An 18,225-nucleotide genomic window follows, 5' to 3' on the forward strand; every position below is an offset into this window, starting at 1 on the left:
TTAATTTTTATTTTCCTTTATTCTCTCTTTAAATTTATTTTTCTTTGTTTTATATTGAGTTGTGCTTGGCATGAAGCATTATCTGTCATTTTCACAATTAGTTGATCTATTAAAAAAACTGTATCTATCTACTTTCGATTTCAATTTAAAGAAGGAATTAAAAATAATAAGACAGAGAAAAATAAAATAAAGATTTGATGCTCTATCTATCTTTGATTCCACGCACACAATTCAACACAAATTATTTATTTTTGTTAATTTGATAGACATCTCGTATACTCAAACTCATTTATCGAACAATTTACTCAAGCCACTAACAACGTAGTATGCACATAATGCAACACACATTTATTTATTTCTTAATTTGATGGATGTGTACTCGTGTTCTTTTAATTTACCCTCACTTTAATTAATTCATCGAACAATTTATCCAAGTCATTAACAAAAAGTAAACGTAGATGTAATTGTATTGCATGCACATAAATGCAACACATTTCCTTTTCTTATTTTGGTGGACGTGAGATCATGTTTATCTAAGCCACCAACAACATAAGTATGGATGATTGTGTTGCATGCACGTAATGCAACAAATTGTTATTTTTTTCTTCTTCTTAATTTGGTGGATGTGAATTTGTCTTCTAAGTTACACGCATTTTAATTAATTTATCGAACAATTTTTCCAAGCTACTAACAACGTAAACATGGATGATTATTGTATTGCATGATATGATTGAATGTACACAATACATCACATATTAATTTTTTTAAAAAAATTGGTGGACGTAGGCTCTTGTCATTTAATTTATGTACACTTTAACTAATTTATCAAACCACAAATAATTTGATTGGATTGCATGCAAATATTGCAACACAATTTATGTATTCTTTTACTTTGGTGGACGATTTCAACTTAGGTGCATTTTAACTAACTTTTCTTATTAACGGTGTATATAATAAAGTGAATCAAAATCCTCTCAAGTTTCCATTCTTGACCAACTAATGTCCATAAAAACTTGTTAGATCCATTTCTAACGGATCATATTTGTTTTTAAAAATTAAACTACAATATAAACCTTCAATATTCATCGTTATATATATTCATAATTATTATACAAAACACAAAATATATTCAATTTTACACATTACTTGTGTAGCAATGGCAGAAAAACAAGTGATGATATTTGCTCTTGATGATAGTGACCATAGTTACTATGCCCTTGAATGGACTCTTGATCATTTTTTCCTTCTCCATCAATTTCCAATTTCAAACTCATAATTATTCATGCAAAACCTACTCCAACTTCTGTTGTTGCAATTGCTGGACCAGGTATTATTAATTAATTTCCATATTTGTACAAGTTATTAGTGTAGTTCTAGCTCTGCGACCAATAATTCTTGCAATTTCTGGGAGGGTAATATCGTTGCCTAGCTTTGAAGAAGAGTAAGAGAACTTAATGCATCCCATCTGTTCGATAAATTGCCTAAGAGGAAAAGGAGCTTGTTTTTCGGCAACAACCAGGTTCATTTCAACTGGAGTTGGTACCTCCGATTTTCATATCTTTCAATATATATTCCTTGCTCATACAATTGTAGTTACATTTTGCTAACTTTAGACCTTTGAATAATTTATTAGTTCATACGCGTTTTCGTGGCTTTGGATAGTGATGGTAGACTAGGGTCATGTTCTCGCTCAGGGACGGGGGCGAGGGTAAGGAAGGGCAAGTGGGTTAAAGGAGCATCTAGACTGAGAGTAGGTTCTTGGAACATTGGGACGTTGACGGGAAAATCCATAGACCTAGTTAAGATTCTAAAGAAGAGAAAGATTAATATAGCTTGTATCTAAGAGACCAAATGGGTAGGTTCTAAAGCTAAGGAGGTAGACGGGTATAAGCTTCGGTTCTCTGGTAGATCGAAGTATAGGAATGAGGTAGGCATTTTAGTAGACACTGATTTAAGGGATCAGGTGGTGGAGGTTAGGAGAGTCAATGATAGGATGATGTCGATTAAGGTGGTCGTTGAAGGGATCACGTTGAATATTATTTGTGCTTATGCGCTACAAGAGGGCTTAGGCGAGGATGATAAGAGTCGTTTTTAGGAGGATTTGGACGAGTTAGTGGGAGGCATACCGCCTACTGAGAAGCTTTTCGTGGGAGGGAATTTTAATGGGCACATCAGGTCTATTTCAGGAGGTATGATGATGTGAATGGAGGCTTTGGCTATGGGGACGGAAATGGAGAAGGAGTTTCACTTTTGAATTTCACAAGAGCTTTTGGGTTGGTGATAGTCAATTCGAGTTTCCCAAAGAAGGAGGAACACTTGGTAACCTTCTGTAGTTCGGTGGCTAAGATTTAGATAGATTTTTTACTCTTTAGGAAGAATGATAAAGGTTTGTGCAAAGACTATAAGATCATTCCGATCGTCAACCTTACGACCCGACATAAACTCTTGGTGATGGATTTAAGGATCAAGATGACGAGGAAGAAAAGGGTCGAGGATGACCGACCTAGGATAAAAAGAGAGAGTTTGACCACGGTTAGTGCCCTGGAGATGGAAGAGAAATTGAAGGATATGGGGGCTTGGGATAGTAGTGGAGATGCGAACAGTATGTGGGATAGGACGGCTAGTTGTATTAGGGTTGTAGCAAGGAAAGTGTTGGGAGTCTCAACAGGTAGTCGTAGTCGTCATCTAAGGGACTGGTGGTGGAAGGAAGAAGTGCAAAGGAAGGTGGAAGCAAAGAAGATGGCGTATGCAAAGTTGATAGAAAGCAATGATGAGGTGGAGAAGTGGACGAATAGGAAACTTTATAAGATAGTAAGGAAAGAGACGAAGTCAGCGGTTTTGACAGCAAAAATGGCAGCTTTAGAACGCTTTTATGCTGAACTAGAAGAGAAAGCCGAGGATAAAAAAAATTTCAGGCTAGCCAGGGCGTGGGAGAGAAGGGCATGCGATGTGGATCAAGTGAAGTGCATTAAGGACGAGCATGAAAAAGTATTGGTAGAGGAGATCCTCATTAAACAGAGATGACAGTCATACTTCCATAAACTCTTGAATGAAAAAAGGGATAGAAAGATTGTATTGGGAGATTTGGAACATACAGGGAGGCGTCACGATTTTGGGTGTTGCAGGAGTATTACAATCGAAGAGGTTAAGGGTGTTGTGCGTAGGATGCGCTGGGGAAGAGCGATCGAACCTGACGAGATTCTTGGGAAATTTTGGAAGAATACGAGCTCGGTAGGTTTAGAGTAGCTGACTAGGTTATTTAATGTCATATTTAAGACGACAACGATGCCCAAAGAATGGAGGTCGAGCATAATGATCCCTCTATACAAAAACAAGAGGGATATCTAGAGCTGCAACAACTATAGAGGTATCAAGCTTCTAAGCTATATTATGAAAGTATGGGAAAGAGTGGTGGATATGAGGGTGAGGAGAGACGTGTCTATTTCAGAGAACCAATTTGGATTTATGCGGGGACGCTCAACTACAGAGGCCATCTATCTTATAAGGAGACTGGTAGAGCAGTATACAGAGAGGCAGAGAAACTTGCATATGGTATTCATTGATCTAGAAAAGGCTTACGATAAAGTTTCACGAGAGATACTATGGAGATGTTTGAAGGCTAAAGGTACACCTGTGGCGTACATTAGGGTGATCAAGGATATGTATGAGGGTGCCAAAACTAGGGTAAGGACAGTAGAAGGGGACTCAGAGCACTTTCCAGTTATGATGGGGTTGCATCAAGGATCAACTCTTAGTCCATTTTTGTTTGCCTTGGTGATGGATGGATTGAAGCGATAAATTCAAGGTGAGGTGCCATAGTGTATGCTTTTTGCGAACGACATAGTCCTGATCGATGAGACTCATAGCGGAGTTAATGCTAAGCTGGAGGATTGGAGACATACCTTGGAGTCTAAAGGGTTTAAGCTGAGTAGGACCATGATGGAGTACTTAGAGTGCAAGTTCAGTGAGATACCTCAGGAGGTTGGCGCGGAAGTTAGGTTTGGTGCCATCCAAAAGAAAAGTAGTGTCAAGTACCTTGGGTCTATCAGGCAAGGCAGCGGGGAGATTGAAGATGATGTCATACATCGTATTGGGGCAGGGTGGATGAAATGGAGGCTCGCTTCTGGTGTGCTATGTGACAAGAAGGTGCCACCAAAACTTAAGGGCAAGTTCTACAAAGTTGTTGTTAGACCGGCTATATTATATGGGACGGAGTATTGGCCAGTTAAGGTCTCTCATGTTTAAAAGATGAAAGTTGCCGAGATGAGAATATTGAGATGGATGTGTGGGCAACCCAGGAGCGACATGATTAGAAATGAGGCTATTCAGGACAAGGTAGGAGTGACCTCGGTGGAAGAAAAGATGCGGGAAGTGCGACTGAGATGGTTTGTACATGTGAAGAGAAGAGACACACATGCCCCAATGTAGAGGTGTGAGAGGTTGGTTATGAATGGTTTCAGAAGAGATAGGGGTAGGCCAAAAAAATATTGGAGAGAGGTGATTAAACAGGACATGACGCAGTTACAGCTTACCGAGGACATGATTTTAGATAGGAGGGTGTGGAGGACCCATATTAGGGTAGAAAGCTAGTACAAGGTCTCGTTATTCTTCCTTTTAAGTAGGCGCATTAGCACACTATAATTTCTAGTGCTCTGATTTCTGTTATTATATACTATTCTCTGTACTTTGATTACTCTATTTTATCCGTGTCGCTTTTATTATTTGCTTTCACATAACGCTTTGAACTTCTTGTACTTCTTAGCAGTATCTGACCTCTTTTTATGCTTCTATTGAGCCGAAGGTCTCTCGGAAACAGCCGTCCTATCTTGATAGAAGTAAGGTCTGCATATACTTTACCCTCCCAGACCCCACGTTGTGGAATTTCATTAGGTTGTTGTTGTTGTTATTGTTGTTTCTTCCATTGTTGAATGACATTTTGGTTATAAATTGGTAATTAACTCCTAGGTCATTTCTTTTCTCTATTTCTGATGTCGTATGAATAGGTGGATCTACTATTTAAATTTGATGGAGTCAATATAAATATATAGTTCTCTTTTTCAAACAATAGTGATGTTTGAATTAACTTACACATAGATGGATCCAAGATTTTGAATCTCTTGGTGTCACACTGCTTTGAATAGTGACTCATAGCAAAAACTCCAACACAGAGCAAGACAATACTTAATATATATTAGCAAATTTGTATACAAAATTTAGGCTTGCACAATTAGGTTGTTGTTGTTGTTGTTTCTTCCATTGTTGAATGACATTTTGGTTATAAATTGGTAATTAACTCCTAGGTCATTTCTTTTCTCTATTTCTGATGTCGTATGAATAGGTGGATCTACTATTTAAATTTGATGGAGTCAATATAAATATATAGTTCTCTTTTTTCAAACAATAGTGATGTTTGAATTAACTTACACAGAGATGGATTCAAGATTTTGAATCTCTTGGTGTCACAGTGCTTTGAATAGTGACTCATAGCAAAAACTCCAGCACAGAGCAAGACAATACTTAATATTTATTAGCAAATTTGTATACAAAATTTAGGCTTGCACTATTAGTGTAGGTCTAGGGTTCCAATCTACTTACTCGCACTTTCTTTTACTAGCCCCACGGAAGGACCTAAGCTTTAACCACTTGCAACACAAGACTCACTGTTTTTATGGGTGTCACACTTAATATTTATACATGTCCTTGTAAATATATATGCAAATATACATGTATATATAAAATTTCAATCGAGACCACTGAGTGGCGTGGCACCCAGTCCGGTCTACATAGATCTGCCCTGGCCGCGCATTGACTATTACACAGTACTTGTTATCTAGCTCCCCATCAATAGATCACGAATTGAGAATGTGGGGGCACCACTATTTTTAGACATGTTTTTTTTCTTCCTATAATATAGACATGTCAATTAGCTGATAGGTAAGCATCCACTTTAACTTTGAGTATATACATCTAGATATTTTAATTCGTTTCTAATGTGTTAATTGAACACTTCAACTTATAAAACGATCATCTAGATACCTCTAAAATTTACGTGACACATCAGCATTGAGTGTCCATGAGATATAATATGGCCGAGTTGGAGTTTTTAGTTGACAGTTGAGATCAAGTTAAAATGTCTAGATGTGTATTCTCAAAGTTAGAATGCTTAGTGAATGTTTGTTTATATATTATGCCAAAGATTAATGACTACTTTTTTTCTTGGGATTAGTTTGTTTAACTTTTTAGAACTAATTAAAGCTAAAAATGAAACTCTAACTCCTTTAATATTGTTGTGTAGGTACAAGTGACATGTTCACATTGGTAGAAACAGATATTAAAAAGACTGCCCAAAAAACTATTGACAAGTCTAAAGAGTTATGCAAGACTAAAGGGGTGACAAATGTAGCATGTGAAATTCTTGAAGGTGATGCTAGGAATGTTATTTGTGAGGCTGTTGAAAAGTATCATGCCTCTATTTTGGCCATGGGCAGCCATGGATATGGAGCTTTCAAAAGGTACAAATAAAAAAGAAAAAAACAATAATTACAATTCCCTTTGTCTTAAAAAAAATGTTTGACACTTCCATATATCTCTCCAAAATAGAAATTAATAACGTGTTTGATTAACTTTTTGAGAAGTTTAAAGTATTTTTTTATAAGTGTTTATTTTAGGGAGTTGAGCTGTTTGACGAAACTTTTAATAAATCTAATAAATGTTTTTAAGTAGTAGTAGAATGTGTTTTTTCAGAAATTGAAAAAGGATATTTTTTTTCTTGAAGCACTTTTGAAACCTTGACAAAACAATTTGCTGCTCTAATATTGATAAAATTGCTTTTCAAATTAATTAGTCGAACTGCTACTTTCGAAAGTTTTTTTTCCTTCTTTTTGGCATTTGAAGCATGGCCAAATAGACAGTAGATGATGTAAGAGTAACATTCTAAAAGAATATTCTTTTACCATATTAAGAGTAAATTTGCAATCTATAACATTTGTTAAACTTATTGAATATTTATCTTTATTTTTTAAATGAACTAAATATAGATTCTCGAAAAGTGAAAAATATCAATTAAATTTGAATAAAAGAAATATAAATACCACCAATGGGTACTAGTGATACAAATGGAGTTTCTCTGTATCCTTAACAAAGGTCTCGGGTTATAATTTCAAGAATGAAAATACCCTTAATAAGGAACTTTTCCTTCTTGAATGGACTCTACGAAGCGCAAATTTAAATTAATCGACCCAATAAAATTCTAATACCAGATAATTATATAAAAAGAAGACAATTAAGTACCCATAATCACTTGACAGTTTAATTTTCTTTCTTATTTCTGGTTTTTTTCTTCATTTTTACTGGAAATTATTGATTAAAATTCATTGTTCAATGCTATATACCAGGGCTGTTTTGGGTAGTGTAAGTGACTATTGCTCTCACCATGCTCATTGCTCTGTGATGATTGTGAAGAAGCCAAAGCCAAAAGTTTAAACAACTTTTTTTTTTGTCCCTCCAGGAGTTGATTTTCTTGATTTATATAGGATTAAATCTAGTACTATCTTTTTTTTTTCGGTTGACATTTTTATATTTAGTAAATGGTGTATTCAAGATTTTGCATACTTTGTACCATGAGAGCAAATGACAATAGAATCCCACTCACCATGATTTGCATGTTGTCATTAATAAGTTGTTCCCACCATAATGAAATATTGTGGTGGAGTGGTAAGTACTTTTCTATATTTAATCAGAGATTTTGGGTTTGAGCTCTAGATATGAAATCACGCTTTACCCAAAAAGTAAAACTTTTCGACGCAAATTTAAATTAGTCAGGTTCAAAATGGATACCGAAGAAACCAAGTAAAATAATATAAATTGTTCCAGGGCCTTGTAGTCAATTTTGCCTTGTTTTTTTTTTTTTTGGTATATTGAGAAAGACTAAATTAATTAATTAAAATTTCATAAGCTACATGACTTGAATCAACAAGGAGATAAAAATTATATTTCCTTGAGCGTGACTTCCAATTATCAAACTTTGATCACCCTTATATATGGCTTTCATTTGTAAGAATTTTTTTATTTTTATGTAATTCAACATTCACGCCATATATGGCTTTGTTCACGCTTATATATGGCTTTCTAGTCAGTATAAGTCATAGGAAACACTAAGTAGCACGATTATTTTTGTGATTTTTTTAAAAAGTAAAATATAATAAAAATGAAATAAAAGTTGGAACAAAAGATTAGATTTTAAAATAGATATTTAAAGCTAAAAAAATTTGATTGAAATTTAAGAAGGGTCAAAAATCACGAGTGTACAGTGGGAAAAAAGAGCAACTGATAGTCAAGATGTGTTTTGATAACTAGTCAACGATAGTACGTATATAAAACTTGAAAAATCAAGATTCCTTATGTGTGTTTTTACTATTAAATCATTTTTTAACATAATTTTAATTTCTTACCTTATATGGAGGAGCAGGACAAATATTTTCACACAATTTAAAGTTTAACACTATAATTGGAAAAAAAACTAATCATAAATAATACAAATCAATTTTCATTTACATTTTATGTTACCGTTTGACCACAGACATAATTCATAGTAAGAGAATCTAATACAAATTTCCAAACTTAGTAACTCATTTAATTAGTGTGTAAAAATGTTCCTATAAATAATGCTGAAAACAGCCTATTTCCTCACTTCATTCTTCATTTCTCTTCTTTATTAATTAAATTTTTACCAAGTGTTTTGTCTTAATTTTTTCAATAGCTATGGCAAATAATATTTTCCCCAAGGATATTAACAATGCTCCTCTTTGCTCAGCTTGTTTTCACAAGGTTGTTGACGATGCTAAAAGATCCATCACCAAACTCATTTGTGGTCATTTTTTTCACACAGGTAACATATGTCCAAAATTTTCAGAAATTTCTAGTAATTAAAAAATGATTATTCATTCATGTGTTTTTATTAGAATTTTTCATAGGTAAACACATGATAAATCGATTAGTAGCTAGCTAGATCTTTCTTAACATAATTTTTTTTTCTTGAATTTCTATTTGGATCTTTCAATTAAGCTGGGGTTTATTTTCTTTGAACTTGTTTGAAGTGAAATAGAAAATCTATAACATGATGATTCATTTAGTTACCTGGATTATTTTATTTGATCTTTTAGATAAGAATCTTGATGTAAGTTGGTAAAAAACTAAGTACTATAAAAAAGATTTAAAAAAAAACATGGATAGAAACAACAAAAAATAAAACACTAAATCTTGTAATTTTTATACTATCTAATCCGAAACCTAGAACTTCATATGATTAATTCCATTTTGGTTTGACACACATTAAGATCTAAAAATCTAATTGTACAAATATATTTTTTTCTTTTTAAACATGCATGAAATTAGTTGATTATAAATTTCTATACAGTCAGTGATACGTAATTAAATTTTTATTTTGTTATGCAGATTGTATGATGGCTCAGTTCAATGTTATGGGGGTAATGATGTGCCCCAGTTGCCGAGTTGTAGAAGAAGATGGAAATCAGATGAGATTTGCAAACTCTCAAAATGAATCTGAAGATGAAGAGAGCAGTGATGAGGACGGAGATGAAGAGAGCAGGGATGAGAAGGGAGATGAAGAGAGCAGTGATGAGGACGGAGATGAAGAGAGCAGGGATGAGGACGGAGATGAAGAGAGCAGCGATGAGGACGGAGATGAAGAGAGCAGCGATGAGGACGGAGATGAAGAGAGCAGTGATGAGGACGGAGATGAAGAGAGCAGCGATGAGGACGGAGATGAAGAGAGCAGCGATGAGGACGGAGATGAAGAGAGCAGCGATGAGAATGGAGATGAAGAGAGCAGCGATGAGGACGAAGATGAAGAGAACGATGAGGATGAATATAATCAAGAACATGTAACTACCATGCTTTTTACCTCATTTATTATCTAATCATAGTAAAGTATATTAAATGAAAATAAATATTAGGTAAATATAAATTATTATCGTATTAATATATTTTTTTAGTTTAAATATTGGGTGCATGTCAGTAGAGTGTCTACATTCAATTTTAGGGTTTTTCTTAGCAGAGATTTTGTATTTATTGGTTCTGATCTTATAATTTTGTGTGTACAATGAAACTATACATTACTTAGCTTTTTCATTGTTTATTAATTCTAAAAAATAAAATTATATTTGAAATTTAGCCTGAAGATGATGATATGAACCTTCTTCATGCAACGAAGGATGCATACAATGGAGGTGCTAGCCATATGAGGTAATTAATATTTCTTTCATCTTTTTTTTCCTAGTAATTTTTATATATATACATGCCTGTTTTATTTTTTAAAACTTCTTTAGGTATTAAAATGGGATCGATTTGAAATAATTCAGACTAATGATAATGAATCTAAGTCTGTCTTTCAATATATAGGTAATAGGTAGATACCTCTTAAATTTAGCTCAAATTATAATTACCGGGGGCTTTAATCTTATTAGGGACCATTTAAATATATTTTTTTGGTAGAAGTGTCTTATAAACACCTCAGGATATAGCAAAATCTATATTTTTCACTTACAAACAAACATGTAAATAACAAGTGGAGTTAATAAATAGCATTTTAATAAATAGTTCTTTGTTTTTTTTTATTTTGAAAAAAAACTTAAACTATATAGAGAAGCAACAACTATTTTTAAAAAAAATTATTTTTACATGAATAAGGAAGAAATTAATTAGGTAAAAATATTGATTTCTTATAACTATCCATTATGAACTCTAGATCACTCGGCTATTTCTCTTAACTAAGTACAACTAATTAGTTAAACTAAGGTTTCAAATTGATGTGTCTACATTAATAATTAATTAATGTGTTTATAATACATTTTTATGGTATTAATTGTAGTTTTACAAGGCATGAGATGGACATTAGTGATGTTCCATGTAATGATGCACCTTCAAATATTTGTCATAGTACTTTCCAAACCAACAATGGCCGCACCGTTTTTTCTCGTACTTTTGTGGATGAAAGCCCTATTCCTCAACAAAACGAGTAAGCTTATTCTCTCATTAAACCTTTTAACCTATGATTTTTGAAGTATATTTAATTTATTTCATGAGCCATATGTTAATTTAAGTACTTTGCAATTGAAAAAATAGATGGAGGCACCAATTAAATAAGATGGACATTAATAATGTTCCATGGAATGGTGCACCTTCAAATATTCGTCATAGTACTTTCCAAACCAACAATGGCCGCACTATTTTTTCTCGTTCTTTTGTGGATGAAAGCCCTATTCCTCAACAAAACGAGTAAGCTTATTCTCTCATTACACCTTTTAACCTATGATTTTTGAAGTATGTTTAATTTATTTCATGAGCCATTTATTAATTTAAGTACTTTGCAATTGAAAAAATAGATGGAGGCAGCAATTGAATGAGATGGACATTAATAATGTTCCATGGAATGGTGCACCATCAAATATTCGTCAGAGAACTTTCCAAACCAACAATGGCCGCACCATTTTTTCTCGTTCTTTTGTGGATGAAAGCCCTATTCCTCAACAAAATGAGTAAGCTTATTCTCTCATTACACCTTTTAACCTATGATTTTTGAAGTATGTTTAATTTATTTCATGAGCCATTTATTAATTTAAGTACTTTGCAATTGAAAAAATAGATGGAGGCAGCAATTGAATGAGATGGACATTAATAATGTTCCATGGAATGGTGCACCATCAAATATTCGTCATAGAACTTTCCAAACCAACAATGGCCGCACCATTTTTTCTCGTTCTTTTGTGGATGAAAACCCTATTTCTCAACAAAACGAGTAAGCTTATTCTTTCATTACACCTTTTAACCTATGATTTTTGAAGTATGTTTAATTTATTTCATGAGCCATATGTTAATTTAAGTACTTTGCAATTGAAAAAATAGACGGAGGCAGCAATTGAATGAGATGGACATTAATAATGTTCCATGGAATGGTGCACCTCCAAATATTCGTCATAGTACTTTTCAAACCAACAATGGTCGCACCATTTTTTCTCGTTCTTTTGTGGATGAAAGCCCTATTCCTCAACAAAACGAGTAAGTTTATTCATTCATTACACCTTTTAACCTATGATTTTTGAAGTATATTTAATTTATTTCATGAGCCATTTATTAATTTAAGTACTTTGCAATTGAAAAAATAGATGGAGGCAGCAATTGCATGAGATGGACATTAATAATGTTCCATGGAATGGTGCACCTTCAAATATTCGTCATAGTACTTTTCAAACCAACAATGGCCGCACCATTTTTTCTCATACTTTTGTGGATGAAAGCCCTATTCCTCAACAAAATGAGTAAGCTTATTTTTTCATTACACCTTTTAACCTATGATTTTTGAAGTATATTTAGTTTATTTCATGAGCCATATGTTAATTTAAGTACTTTGCAATTGAAAAAATAGATGGAGGCAACAATTGCATGCTCCTCCTACTCCAATTGCTTTCGAGATGGTTGATCAGAGGCAGATCTCTTCCTCAGGTCCAAATGTTGGTTCTGGTCTCATAAGACATGAAGCATCCACTTTATATGAGCAGGCTCGTAACAATATGTTACCATGCTTGGAGCTCACCATGGCCACCACAAGTACTTCACTTTGTGATGAGCCTCCGCTGCCGTCTTGTCAATGTATCTGTTGTCGTGCATCTTCAAGCAGGACACATTAATGGAAAAGTGTTGGTGTAAAATAGCCATCAAATGTGGCATTTGTGGATGGTTTTTCTATCGTTTTTTTTTTGAATTATTGGATTAAAATTCTGCTTTTAAGCCTTTGAAATTTGTAGAATCATTAATTTACTTATTCGTTCATGTTATTCTTATCCTTGCAATGTTTGGTTGAATTATTTTTTTTTTTTAATAAAAGCCGTATGAGATAAATGATAAAACTATTTATTCAACATGAATAATTGGTAATAGTGTTGAATTTTAATTGTCTAAATTAATGTAAAACTAAAGAATAAATATTCAACATTATTGTCATTCTTAGTGTTGAATTAATTTTTTTTGTTAGTATTAGTATTACTTTGATTTTGATTTGAGCTTTATTAGAGTTAATAATATCTATGGACTATAACTTTTATTGGGTCTTTCAAAATTTTAAGTCAGAGTTGAAATAATATGTTAAAAGATAAAAATTATGAAAAAGTATTAAAAAATATTTAGAAATTATATCAAAGTAAATACTTTTATGTATAAAATAAAAATTATATATATATAATGTAGGGTTGTTTGGTCTCGAGTTGACTTTTTTAAGTTAAAACCAAATTAACCCTAGTATAGTCAGATTTTTCTTCCAATACCAAATCAAGTCAAATCAAACTACTAGCTAGATTTTATTTTCTAGATTCGATTTTGCTCACTCCTATGCACATGCATTCATTTATAGATGAGTCTTTGTCTTCAGTTACATCAAGAAAAGTATTTTTCCTTTCTTTTTAAAGAAAATTGTTGTTAAATATTTTCCAATAACATTGCTGTTTCTTTTATTTCACTTTCACCTATTTGTCGAGGGTCTTCAAAAAAAGCTTTATACCTCAACAAGGTCGACGTAAGGTTTGTGTACACTCTATTCTTCTCAGATCCCACCTATGAAATTTTATGGATCCAACATCACCTGTGTTCTGGCTCTAGGGAGGTGGGTCTTTCCTTTCTCAATTATGACGTACTCGGTTAGGTTGCAGTTCAATAGCCCAAGGACTTGGAGTGCATCTTTTGTTCTTTTCACTGCTTGAAGTGATTTTTATGATCAGGAAGAAACGGCTATGATGGGTCTCATAGCGCTCTATCTGAGATAGGTGGCCAAAGTAAGAACCTCTAAAGCTATGTTTGGTGTAATCAATATAATAGTTGGGCTCGACTTCTATTTCTATAGATAGGTAGGCGACAAAGACAAGTGATCTCTCTCGCTATAGATAGTTGCTGTTTGCAAGCGAACATCTCCTACAACGCAAGCATCATTGTTCGTATATTATTGTTGTTTCACCTATTCAAAGGTCCAACATCACCTGAAAAATAAAGTAAAAGAAAATTATATAAATTAAGTCACAAAAACATAATTTATAGTAGCAAACTTATGATTCGGGCCCTAAATATTAAATTGTCTTTGTTAGGTAGCATTAAGTTTTAACCCCTATTTCTGCCACAGATTCGAATTTAGTTTGGACTTGGACCCCTATATGAGTAACATACAGTAAATATTCGATAAAGTAATAATCTCACTAAATGAATATTTTTCTCCGATCCCGACTTGGGCCAGTTATATTAAAGTAATATTCTCGCTAAATGCATTAGATAATAATTAAAAATAAATTATTAAAGGCCCAGAAAAAATATAAAGTAATAATTACTAGAATACATCAAGAATTTATATATATTTAATCAGTCAATAATACTGTACCAATAGCTATTTCTTTTTAAAATATGATTCTAGAGTTAATTGTTTTTTCTTCCCACCAAAACCAAAATTAATCTCATCCTTAACTTTTTGAAGAGTTAACACAATTTTCGAAATATTTTATTTGTGTTGTACCAAATAGTTTGACAATGTAGTCATTGCTTGAAATGCCTCTTTTGACGATACATGTGGGACAATGCTACTATCATCTTGTTCAGGATCATTCTCATCATCATTATTCATTACAGATTAAATAGTCTCTTCCTCTGTAGGTGATTTCATAACTGTATCATTCTCGTTAGGGTAGTTCAAAAGATGTTCAACATCTATCACATTTATGTAGGCTAAATTAGAGATGACATCATTTATTTATTGGATACCTTCATCTAATTCATCAACTTCTTGGATACCTTCATCTAATTCACCAACTTGTGGTTCGGAAATATTGTTTTCTCTAAAATAATAAATAATTATTTATCGATAAATAAATATTTTATGTATTTATCGATAAACTAATAATCTCGATAAATGAATATTTTTTTTCGGTCCCAAGCATATGCATTTGTAGAGATTTTACTGTCCATAGAATGGGAACCAAAAAAAAAAAGCAAAAAACTTTTAATTATTTTGGTAAAAAGAAGGTACAATCAATTTTTTCATTCTCAAAAATCAATATTTTTTTCCAGGCAACATCTTGTCTCTTATTGTCTCGTCCATTGCTCATCAGGCTTCAATTTCCATTGAAGGTGAAAGGACTTTTTCTATTAATTTTAATATTCTTTTTGAAAAGTATCTTTTTCTCCTTTAAAAATCTTCAATGAACATTTGTTTGATAACAATTCCATAATATTCACGTCTTAATATCAAGATTTCACAATTTTTTGTGCAATATTGACGTAAAATATATGTTCCTCAATTACATATTCGTGCAATGTCATTCTTGATTAATTTAGACCTTTTTATTTTATTTTATATTTATCGTGTGATTTTGAATTGCCAAACAAAACCCTGGATCGTTGATCATCATCAGGTTCAATCGAATCTACAATTTTTGGCTCGAATTATGTATATATATGAGGAAAGTAATTATAGTACTTAATAAATCACATTCATTCTGAATCCATTGACCATAAATTTTGGATCCATCTACGTCTTTTTTAATCTAAATTCAGGGGGGGCTATTGCTTATAATCGAAGTCTTGGAAAAAAATATGAATGTGGTTGTAAAAATTGAATCATCATAATATCCTCGGTGTATAATGTGTATTGTTGGCTATATAAGTGGATCCAGAATTTAAGCTTTATGAGTTCAGCCTTTAAGATTTTTAGCATTGAAAGCATTATATTTTTAACGTTATGTGTTCATATCTGTTTGTTGCGCAAATTTATGTTGGGTCAGATGAACCCGGTAAAGTAAAGTTACATCATTCATCATATGAAATGACTCGTTTCATATGTATATAAGCTTTTGAATCTCCTTTGACATAAGGAATTTTTCATGTAGTGTTGAAGGTAGTTCAAAAATTGATTTATGTCGCAATTTTGATGATTTTTTTTATCCCCTTGTACAAATTTCTGGCTTCGCCGCTGATGTTAGACTAACTGATTCTAACTCGATTTTGATTTCAGGGCTTGTAATTGAATAGGATTGAAGCTAATGAGCTGAATGTTACAATGGATAGTAACAAAGATGAGGCTTTAAGATGCATTACTATTGCTAAAGATGCAATTTCATCAGGTAATAAACAGAGAGCACTCAAATTTATTGGAATCGCACGTCGTCTTAATAAAAATTTATCATTGGATGATCTTTTGGTTGCTTGTGAAAATCTTGATTCGTCGATTCGTGGTACATATAGTGAGGTTAAAACTGATGTTGTTAGTGTGAAAAATGAGACAGGGGAACATGTAGAGTTGATTAGAAGAATTAAAAGTAAGAAAGATTATTATGAGATTCTTGGTTTGGAGAAGAGTTGTTCAGTTGATGAAATTAGAAAAGCATACCAGAGAATTTCGTTGAAAGTTCATCTTGATAAAAATAAGGCTCCGGGTTCTGAAGACGCGTTTAAGAAAGTAGCAAAAGCGTTTAAGTGTTTGAGTGATGATGGTTCGAGGATACAGTATGATAAGACACGTTATGCTGGCGAAATTATGTATAGTCAGGAGCATAATGTTAGTGGCGTGAGGAGAAGAAGAACAGGGAACGACTATAATTTTGGTGATGAGTTTGATCCTGATGAGATTTTCAGGTCATTTTTTGGTCAAGATCATGATGTGTTTAGGAGAAATTATGTTTACAGGACGAGAACTGTTGGTGCTGAGCTCAGAGAAGTGGAGTTAGGTCCTGTTGCGGGTAAATTAGTACTTCTCCTTCAATTGGTGTTGTTTTTGCTTATTGTTCTACTTGTATATCATCCTTACTTCGGATCCTGACTAGAGATGATGATCTTAGATAAACTTAGAGAAGAACTTTTTGTTATCGCGGCTGAATTTGATCAGAAGTATCCTCTTGATTGCCCTTCTTCATATAACATCGAAGACCATGTTATTGGATATGTTTAGTCAGACAAGAACACAACTTTCATTGGAATGGAATTACATCATTGATCATATCTGTCCATTTAAGTGATCTTTTTCGTGCCAGTATTGTCAGCCTCAGCCTTGTTTCCCCCCTTTGTACGAGACTCCTTTCTTTGAGAAAATGCTCCTAAGGCGAAAGAGACATTCCTTTGCTCCTATTAACGGGATCAGCTAGTGTCTCGCTGTGTAAGGCCCTTTCTTGAAAAAGATTGAAACTATGCAACAAGAAGCATTTAACGACTGATTGTGCCAACATTCAAGATGTTGCCTCACCTGTGTCGTATTCTTCATAAATGAACTACTTTTGGAGGATCCAATATCCACCTTATGACATTTTAAAAAAGTTCGGGTAAAATAAATATTATGGCCCTTTTAATATTCTATTGAAGATCAAGGAATGATCTTGCAGGTTTGTTGATTAGGTGTATGGAACTTTCAGGTGGTAAAAAATTAGTCAAAGCCTATACAAATTGATTTGAACACTACGATTATTCAATAAAAAAAATTAGCTCGATAGCCGATGCTTGAAATAAAGCATCAGTGACCATTCCATCTTTGATCTGATGTTATGGGTATCTGTTGCCTGGCAATACAACTTAATGATCAAGAATCAGTAGCGGAGGCAGGAATTTCACCGAAATATAAAAATGGAACATCTGGAAGTCAAATTCACAACCGATACACTATACAGTAGTAACATTTATGGAGTGCCATTTGCCACTATATGACTGGATGCTCACCTTGTATAAGAGGGATTCAACCGTTTGTATCTATGCATTATATTTCATTTTACCTAGATACATAGTATAATTTTTGAACAAAAGAGATTCAGTTGAGCCCCTTCTTAAGGATTTTGGATCAGTAATAAAAATGACATGATGTTTGATTTAAGTGCATGCTAGAATAGAATTTATTGCTCTTAAGCCAGAGTTTTAAGTGAAAAAGGATAGGAAGACAACCTTTTATTCACCGAATTTCGAATCACGTATCGATTGGCCTCGAGAATTTAGCATAAAAATCTTTCAAATTTTAGAAAATACTACATGAATACTTTTTATCTGTCACATTTTAGTGGACAACATTACATGATACCAATGCTCATGAAAGTTAGTTGGTATACAATCAACTAATCGAAGTACAAGCAAGCTGGTCTGAACACTAATGTAATTCTAAAATAAATTAGACAAAGTGTAACCATTTTTTTAGAGTTAGAC

The 18,225-nt window shown here is 33.2% G+C and overlaps 1 pseudogene; it reads left to right on the forward strand.

Moving 5' to 3' along the window:
• Window positions 1–1,156: 1,156 nt before the first annotated feature.
• Window positions 1,157–7,555, forward strand: LOC129878469 (universal stress protein PHOS34-like; annotated as a pseudogene).
• The last annotated feature ends 10,670 nt before the right edge of the window (window positions 7,556–18,225 follow it).

This window comes from Solanum dulcamara, chromosome 2 (genome assembly GCF_947179165.1).
Source record: "Solanum dulcamara chromosome 2, daSolDulc1.2, whole genome shotgun sequence".
NCBI classification, from domain to species: domain Eukaryota; kingdom Viridiplantae; phylum Streptophyta; class Magnoliopsida; order Solanales; family Solanaceae; genus Solanum; species Solanum dulcamara.